General features: G+C 41.2%; 1 non-coding gene across 1 annotated transcript; it reads left to right on the top strand.

The window, feature by feature from the left end:
* The first annotated feature begins 6,679 nt into the window (after positions 1-6,679).
* LOC112090075 lies at positions 6,680-6,786 on the top strand. The gene has a single exon (XR_002901434.1). It is a non-coding gene; the product is annotated as a small nucleolar RNA R71 (small nucleolar RNA).
* The last annotated feature ends 2,564 nt before the right edge of the window (positions 6,787-9,350 follow it).

The following is a 9,350-nucleotide window of genomic DNA, read 5'->3' as shown; positions in this document are numbered from 1 at the left end:
GCTATGATTAATGAACTAAGCAAGCAAACAAAACAAGATGATGGTGATTAAGCAAATGATAAAAGCTAAACCTCTAGATGTGATCATTGATTAGGGTGCTTTAGATATTGAATCATGATGCTAAGAACATAATGCAACACTTGCTACTATTTAGTCTAGGCTTCTTAATCAGATTAATTCATTCCCATGACAATAATCCCTTTGCAAATCACTTTATCAAGTCTAACAACCATTAGATATAATCAAGCAATCAGCAAGCATAATGCATCAAGCCTAATAAGTGACCAAACAATCTCTCAACCAAGAACACTGAATCTTATACAGAAAGACATAACAAGCAATCACATGATCTCAAACATTTCAACTTAGAACTCTAATCTAGACTAATCCTCTCATGAAGGCATTAATCTCTACTCTAATTCACTTTCAAACCAAATCATCATTTGTGAAATATGAATCAATGAGCATTAAGAAACAGTTCTAATATGTCATTCATGCATTTAACAAATCATTCCCATGATGAAAAAGGCATAAACCCTTAAGTTAGCTCATTCAGGCATTTCATCAAACACCTTGTGGGTGGAGAAATGCCTAAGTTCTAGATCAAGCTTATAATGAGACATCTAGCATTAAGAGCAGCTAACTAAGGAAATGAAATGAGAATCTAGACCCTAAACATCACAAATCAAACATCTAAGCACCCTAATCTACACACCTAGAAGTTTAAAAGATGACTACTCACTAATCATGAAGAACACATCTAATCTTTTGCAAGAGATGATGTTAATCATGATTAGAAGCAGAAATGAGATGATGAGATAATAGGAAACAGCTTTGGAATGATCAAATCCCTTAGATATCTCTTAATCAAACTCGTTTTTACACTAAAATGGAAAGAGAAACAAGAGAAAAACAAAGCTTAAGTCTTGGAAAAAACCCTAAAAAGCATATATAGTGTCTCTTGCGGACCGGGTCAGCCCAGGACAAACTGGATCCTGACCCGGCTTTGATGGATAGTGGTGTGGTTTGCCACGGTCAGATGATGCTTGGACAGACCGTGGCAAACTGACTGTGGCAAACTGATAGTGTCAAAGTTCTTGGACAGATTCTTCATGATCAAGGTTGCCATGGCTTGATTTACACCATGTCTAGTGGCCGTGTCTCTTCTTTTCTGGGTTTGGGTGATGAACTTATTGGATTGCCACGGTCTAGTAGCTCTTGGTCAAGCCCCGTGGCAAGTGGTCATGTCAAAAGCCGAAGGTGTGTAAAAGTTGCTATGGTCAAGTCCTAGACCGTGGCATTCAAACCGTGTCAAAACCCGAATGCTTGTAAAGTTTCTCCCAGCCAAGTGTTTGTTTGCCACAGTCAAGTGTAGACCATGGCATGAAGATCGTGTCAATCGCCGAAGGTGTGTAAAAGTTGCCACGATCAAGTCCCAGACCGTGGCATTCAAACCGTGTCATGTTTCACTTAGCTTGCATCATTCAGGGCTGTCTGGACCACTTCGCATTCCGGAGAGTGTAACTCATACGATACTTGTCCGAATTGAGTGATTCCGGTTGAAGAGGCGAGAAGACTCATATATCTACAACCTTGGTGAAGGAAGCTTCGGTGCTTGGGAAGTGGAAGGCTTCCTGGAGGGCTCATCTTCGCAGTGCATTTACACGATCAGGGAGAGGCGTCTAGACATGTGTCCATTCCGGACACCGTATCTTCCTGATCATAGATCTGAATTGAATTATCTTAGACGTTCTGGAAAGAGGACTCAAATTGCTATGATTCTCATGAAGGCCTCGGAAACCGAATCGGTCTGGAAGTGCACCGTCCTTCGCATTCTTTGGAGCTCATCGGCTTGGTCCAAAACGGCAGCGAGACACGAGTTTCTTCCGACGAGCTTAACTTTCTGCTCACGCGTCCGAATTCCATGATTCCACTTGTTCTGGAACCGTGATCTAATCTAATCCAACTTTGAGGAAGCCCCCGACAGCTGAATCAGACCGGAAGGTTCCCCGGACAGGCGATCATTCAAGAGTATCGGATTGCTCCGGAATGGATGCGAGAGAGGTCTGTCTTCCGGTGACCGTATCTTTCAGCTCAGTGCTCCAAATTCTCTGATGCAACCTGTCCTGGGTTCTTGACTCAATTATCTCCAACTTTGCTGAAGACCCTGTAAGCTGAATCGGCCGGCAAGAGCTTCTGGTGACGCGATTTTGGATATGTATCTGCACCCGGGTTTTTTGGCCGAGAGACTTATCCGCGGTACGTGTTTTTGGCCGAGAAAGCTACCCGCGGGAAGGATTTTGGCCGAGAATCTTCGGCCATCAGTACATAATTTTGCCTAGAAACCCAAAATTGCTCCTTTTCACCATTTTTGATCATTTCAACTCCATTTCTTCATCTGAATCACATCCTCCACTCCAAATAAGCTCCAAAAGCACCTGTTTAACACTCCGAACCATGCAAAACTCTCTTGGACCTAATGCAATCTCCTAAGTCCTAAAAAAATGCCTAAAGACCTAAAATGTATGCAAATGAGACATAATTTGGACTAGAATATGTACATTAAATGATGCAATTTATGAATATATCAACTCCCCTACACGTATCCTTTGCTTGTCCTCAAGCAAAAAAGGAACAAATGAGAGGAAAAGGTTGAATGCATTGGGAGCTCATTTTTCCTTTGAAAGAGAAAAGTGACCACTTAGAGAATTCAAGTTCATGCTCAATATGCAATGCAAGACCATACTCTGATGTATCAACTCAACAGTAATCTCCACAAGTTCTCTTATTCCTCTACTCTTTGACATTCATTAAGCTCTTTACCAAGTGGATCAAATGATGCAGTGTTCAAACAAGCAAAGTTTGGCTAGGGTGAGGTAATGAGACTAAAATGGTCTCATCAGCGCCTAAGTGGGTTCAATGCAGCAAGGGGATCTCTCTATGAATGATCAAACTTTGGCAGAATGCTAAAGGTAAAAAGCAACCTATGCATACAAGGGCAAGGACTCATCCCACCCCACACTCTACTCAAAGCTTTCTCACTTGCTCAACCTCTCAAGAACCTCACTTTCCACACTCATTTTCCTCTCACTAGGGGACTCACTTTTCATTTTCACACTCAAGTCTTGGAGTTCAAACTTTACATAGCTCTTTTTCACTTTCTTTTGTAACTTCTAGCCTCTTTTTCTTTCTTTTTAAAACATTTGAGCTCTTTGGCTTCTTTTCTTTTCCTTTCACTTAGAGGCTAGACTCTTTCTTTTCAAAACACTAGAGCTCATTTTCTTTGACTCAAAACTCCAAGACTGATTTCTTTTCTTTTTTTTTTCTATCCCCTAGTTCTCACCACTCTCCTTTTCCACTCATCTCTCCTTTTTCCACTCACCAACAAGTATCCCCCCACACTTAGTTCTTGCCAAATCTCTCAGCTCCTTGATGATGGAACTTAACACTCAATGAGACTTGCCCTTGTCGCTCTAAACCTAACACTTTCTGCTAAATTTGATCCAAGGTGGCCTTTCAATCACACACAAACATTTGGCTTGAAGGAAGGATGGGTTCAGGGTGAGGAAAACTGATCCAGATGTGGACTCAGCTATTTGAGCTAAGGCAGAGGGTGGTAAAAACAGGATTCTAGCTCAAATATGTATATAGGTATCCACAAGCTTATTCAAACAATGCATCACAAGATAATTTCAAGTCAAGTTCAAGGTTTTCACTTATTAGAGTTGAGTTCAATTCAAACTTGCTTCTCAGATTTAAATCATTTCAAGCCTTGCAAGCACATAAGTCATTTCACAAGCATATTTAATCCAAATTCTCAAAGTGATGTACTCTCAAGGAAAGAACCTATCATTACTCCCATGCACAATGAAACCTATATGATGCAACTAGACTCAATCTTAAAAATGTGAAATGCAACTAGAATGAACATTTTTTTGTGAAATTTTTTCAGATTTTTCCATTTTTTTGTTTTTTATATGCACTTAGATGAATGCAAAATGAGACTCAAAGTGAAAAGGAAAATAAGAACAGAATAAACATGATTAGTAAACACAAAACCCCTCCCCCACACTTAAATAACACAGGCCTTGTGTTATAAAAGCATGAGAAAGAGGAGAAATCAAACATGAAATGCAAAAGATAAAGAAAAATGCTAAATGCTCATTTACAAGTGTTTGGAGTGCTACCTGGTGTGGTTCTTATGTAAAAGGGGAGTGAGTATCTGCACCAGATGAGGCCAGACATCACTGGAGATGGGTTTGGCTTGGCCTGAACTCCCTTGTGCGGCATGGACTTGTCTTGGACCAACTCGCACACCCAAGTAGCACACCAGGCGGCTCACCAGTTTTCATTCCTTAAGTCCTTCCTCAGCTTGTTCACAGACTCCTTTTCAATTTGTCCTTGGACCACAGCATTCCTTAGTCACCTTAGACCTGAAAACACTTCACAAAACCCATCAAATTATCCTAAAACATGAAAAAGAAGAGAAAAGATTAAGAAGATTATATACAAGGATAAGCTTGGGGTGTCTCCCAAGAGCACTTTGTTTAAAGTCACTAAGTTTGACTTTGAAAAACCTGTTTTTAGCTGGGGTGAGGTTGAGCACTGATGCTTTTCAGCACTTCAATGGTCCTGAGCAAGAAAGCTGAGTTGGTTTGCTGCCTTTGGGAACCATTAGACCCTTGTCCTTGAGATCCCATCTTGAGACCTTTGTCCACCAGCTCTTGAATACCATCTGGGTCTTTATCAAAGATGGCCTTTGTGAGACATGCCCTCACTTCAGCAAACAGACCTGGTTTCCCATTGCAATCCAGCTTATACTTCAGAGATCCATCATCATCAACCCAAGGAGTGAGATCAAAGTCTTGGGAAGAAATATCAGGTTTAATACTCTTGTCTTCTGATGCTGAGCCATCACTTTTGGCGTTAATCATCCTTAGGTCACTAAGTGTAAGAGACCATGAGAGTAAGATATCTTTTTCTCTGATCAATGGCCCTCCAGTCTCATACTTGTAACCAGAGTTGATGTGGGATTCTTTCTCATTTTCCACAGATGAAAGAGATTGGGATCCACCTAAAATCCCAGCACTTCCCACATACTTCATCTCAAGTACCTTAGGCGGTTCTATCTCTTGGACAACTGATCCACAAAATTCAGCTAAAGGTGGTTGAACAGGGTAAAAGGCATCCTTATCCACCTTTGTAAGCACCACTCTTTGAGTATCAAAGTCAATCATTGCACCAGTGGTGTTGAGAAATGCAGTTCCAAGCAATAGGGGGAGCTCTTTGGTCTTCTTCATCTTCATGATGACAAAATCAGTGGGGATTACACATTCACCAACTTGAAGTGGATAGTCTTCTAAAAATCCATATGGTTTCTTGGAGTAGGAATCACCAAAGGTGATAGAAGAAGGGTAGGACGTTATAGACTTGACCTTTAGCTTCTCCATCATATCTTTAGACACTATACTCACACTTGAGCCTGAATCACACAAAGCATTCTCAACTCTAAAGTTGCCAAGAGTGCAAGAGATGGTGAACTTCCCTGGGTTGCCTAGCTTTGGGAGGGAGGTGGGCTTCATCTGAGTTGATTCAGAGGTGGAGGCACTATCTGTTGGCATTGCTTGATCAGTTGGCAGCTCCTTTGTTTCAAGAGACTCTGGATCATTCCCTTTCTGAACAGAAAAAATTGAACCGGCTGCCCCCAGACTTTCATTCTCAATGTCCTCATTGAGTTCATGTATGAAGCCCATGAAATCCTCTATAATGGCATTCTCATCCACATGAGTTTGTGCAGGTTCACTAGAGACTTGACCATAGAGAAGGTCTTCTATTTCTTGCACAACAGCTGAGTGGTCATCATTGGAGTAGATGGCATTGCAATAATCCTTTGGGTTTTGAACAGCTTTACCAAGAAGAGAGACTTATGGTTCAGAAGTGCAGATGCCCTTGTTCTTTTTAATAGCCTTTATTTCAGCTCCTAGTGTCTCCAGGTCAGATACCATCTTTTGTTGTCCTAGTAAGAGCTGTTGGAGAACAACATTGAAATCAGGACTTTGTTGAACAGGTGGTGGGGTAAAAACCAGGAGGTGGTGGCCTTTGTTGCTGGAAGCTGAGTTGGTTATTGAAGCTATTCCCTTGATTCTGAACCGCTGGTTGCTGAAAACCCTGTTGACCTTGGGAGTTACCTTGGTACTGATTCTGTTGAACAAAGCTTTGAGGGGGGTATATTTGGTCTTGGGGGTTGGCCACATTGTTGCTCCTATAGAACAAGTTCTGGTGTTTATTGAAGTTGTTGTAACCATTGAACTTGTTTTGATTCCCAATGAAGTGCAACTCCTCTTGAGTGAGACTCTCTTCGTTTGTATTTGTGAAGCATCTCTTTTCCACACTCACATAGTTTATAGGCTTTTGAGTGGCAGCTAGGGCTTTTTCAAGCTTGATATTCAGCACTTTGATCTTCTCTTCCAGCTCTTGGTGTCTACCAGAATCTTCTCCTCTATAGCTTTTATCATAATCTTCCCCATAAGTGACTTGGCTCATGGCTAAGTTCTCAACAAGTTCCATAGCTGCATTGATTTCTTTTGCCAAGAAATTTCCATTTGATGCTGTGTCCAACTGAATCCTGATCTTAGGAACAGCTCCTCTATACAAAGTGCTAAGTAGAGAGGCTTCTGAAAAGCCATGATGTGGACACTTATTTGTGTAGCTTCTAAACCTGTCCAAAGCTTCTCCAAAGGTCTCATTAGAATGTTGAGTGAAGATGGAAATCTGGTTCCTTAGCTTTGCAGTCCTTGAGCTTGAGAAGAACTTGGATAGAAAGGCAATCTTGCATTGCTCCCATGTGTGGATGGATCCTCTTGGGAGGTTCTTTTCCCACTGATGTGCCTTATCTCCAAGGCTGAATGGGAACAATCTCAGTTTGAAGCTGTCTTCAGATACCCCATTGATCTTAGTGAGATCACAAACTCTGTCAAACTGATCCAGATGCTCCAAGGGATCCTCCATAGGTAAGCCATGGAACTTCTGATTCTGAACCATATTGATCAAAGAGGCCTTCACCTCAAAGTTTTTGTTTTGGACAGGAGGTGGCCTGATTCCTGCTCCATAATGGTGTGCATAAGCTCGGTCATTCTCACCAACAAAGACTGGTTGGGGCTGATGACGTATGGGTGGGTTTGGGTGGGGCTGTGGTGGATTAGGTGGATCCCAATCTCTTTCAGCTGTGGAAAATGAGAAAGAATCCCACATCAACTCTGGTTACAAGTATGAGAATGGAGGGCCATTGATCAGAGAAAAAGATATCTTACTCTCATGGTCTCTTACAATTATCAGAAACTAATGATAACAATCCCCACACAATATGGCAACGGCGCCAATTGATAACTTAAGTTTTTAAGGCCTTAAGAAGGGTTATCAATCCCCTTGTCAAAGTAGTATAAGGGGTGTCAATCCATATGTGTGGTAGTTAGGCACTAGTTTATGTGATAAGTTCTTAAGTCAAGTGATCAAAGATGAGTTTTGGTGTGAACAAAGTAACAAGAAAGCATAAAACAAGAAACAAACAAGCTATGATTAATGAACTAAGCAAGCAAACAAAACAAGATGATGGTGATTAAGCAAATGATAAAAGCTAAACCTCTAGATGTGATCATTGATTAGGGTGCTTTAGATATTGAATCATGATGCTAAGAACATAATGCAACACTTGCTACTATTTAGTCTAGGCTTCTTAATCAGATTAATTCATTCCCATGACAATAATCCCTTTGCAAATCACTTTATCAAGTCTAACAACCATTAGATATAATCAAGCAATCAGCAAGCATAATGCATCAAGCCTAATAAGTGACCAAACAATCTCTCAACCAAGAAGACTGAATCTTATACAGAAAGACATAACAAGCAATCACATGATCTCAAACATTTCAACTTAGAACTCTAATCTAGACTAATCCTCTCATGAAGGCATTAATCTCTACACTAATCCACTTTCAAACCAAATCATCATTTGTGAAATATGAATCAATGAGCATTAAGAAACAGTTCTAATATGTCATTCATGCATTTAACAAATCATTCCCATGATGAAAAAGACATAAACTCTTAAGTTAGCTCATTCAGGCATTTCATCAAACACCTTGTGGGTGGAGAAATGCCTAAGTTCTATATCAAGCTTATAATGAGAGATCTAGCATTAAGAGCAGCTAACTAAAGAAATGAAATGAGAATCTAGACCCTAAACATCACAAATCAAACATCTAAGCACCCTAATCTACACACCTAGAAGTTTAAAAGATGACTACTCACTAATCATGAAGAACACATCTAATCTTTTGCAAGAGATGATGTTAATCATGATTAGAAGCAGAAATGAGATGATGAGATGATAAGAAACAGCTTTGGAATGATCAAATCCCTTAGATATCTCTTAATCAAACTCGTTTTTACACTAAAAAGGAAAGAGAAATAAGAGAAAAACAAAGCTTAAGTCTTGGAAAAAACCCTAAAAAGCATATATAGTATCTCTTGCGGACCGGGTCAGCCCAGGACAAACTGGGTCCTGACCCGACTTTGATGGATAGTGGTGTGGTTTGCCACGGTCAGATGATGGTTGGACAGACCGTGGCAAACTGACCGTGGCAAACTGATAGTGTCAAAGTTCTTGGACAGATTCTTCATGATCAAGGTTGCCATGGCTTGATTTACACCATGTCTAGTGGCCGTGTCTCTTCTTTTCTGGGTTTGGGTGATGAACTTCTTGGATTGCCACGGTCTAGTAGCTCTTGTTCAAGCCCCGTGGCAAGTGGTCGTGTCAAAAGCCGAAGGTGTGTAAAAGTTGCCATGGTGTGTAAAAGTTGCCATGGTCAAGTCCTAGACCGTGGCATTCAAACCGTGTCAAAACCCGAATGCTTGTAAAGTTCCTCCCAGCCAAGTGTTTGTTTACCACGGTCAAGTGTAGACCGTGGCATGAAAATCGTGTCAATCGCCAAAGGTGTGTAAAAGTTGCCACGGTCAAGTCCCAGACCGTGGCATTCAAACCGTGTCATGTTTCACTTAGCTCGCATCATTCAGGGCTGTCTGGACCACTTCGCATTCCGGAGAGTGTAACTCATAAGATACTTGTCCGAATTGAGAGATTCTGGTTGCAGAGGCGAGAGGACTCATATATCTACAACCCTGGTGAAGGAAGCTTCGGTGCTTGGGAAGTGGAAGGCTTCCTGGAGGGCTCATCTTCGCAGTGCATTTACACGATCAGAGAGAGGCGTCTAGACATGTGTCCATTCCGGAGACCGTATCTTCCTGATCATAGATCCGAATTGAATTATCTTGGACGTTCTGGAAAGAGG

Source organism: Eutrema salsugineum, unplaced genomic scaffold (genome assembly GCF_000478725.1).
Source record: "Eutrema salsugineum unplaced genomic scaffold, Eutsalg1_0 scaffold_11, whole genome shotgun sequence".
Lineage (NCBI taxonomy): Eukaryota > Viridiplantae > Streptophyta > Magnoliopsida > Brassicales > Brassicaceae > Eutrema > Eutrema salsugineum.
This window is presented reverse-complemented; position numbering and strand designations above follow the sequence as displayed.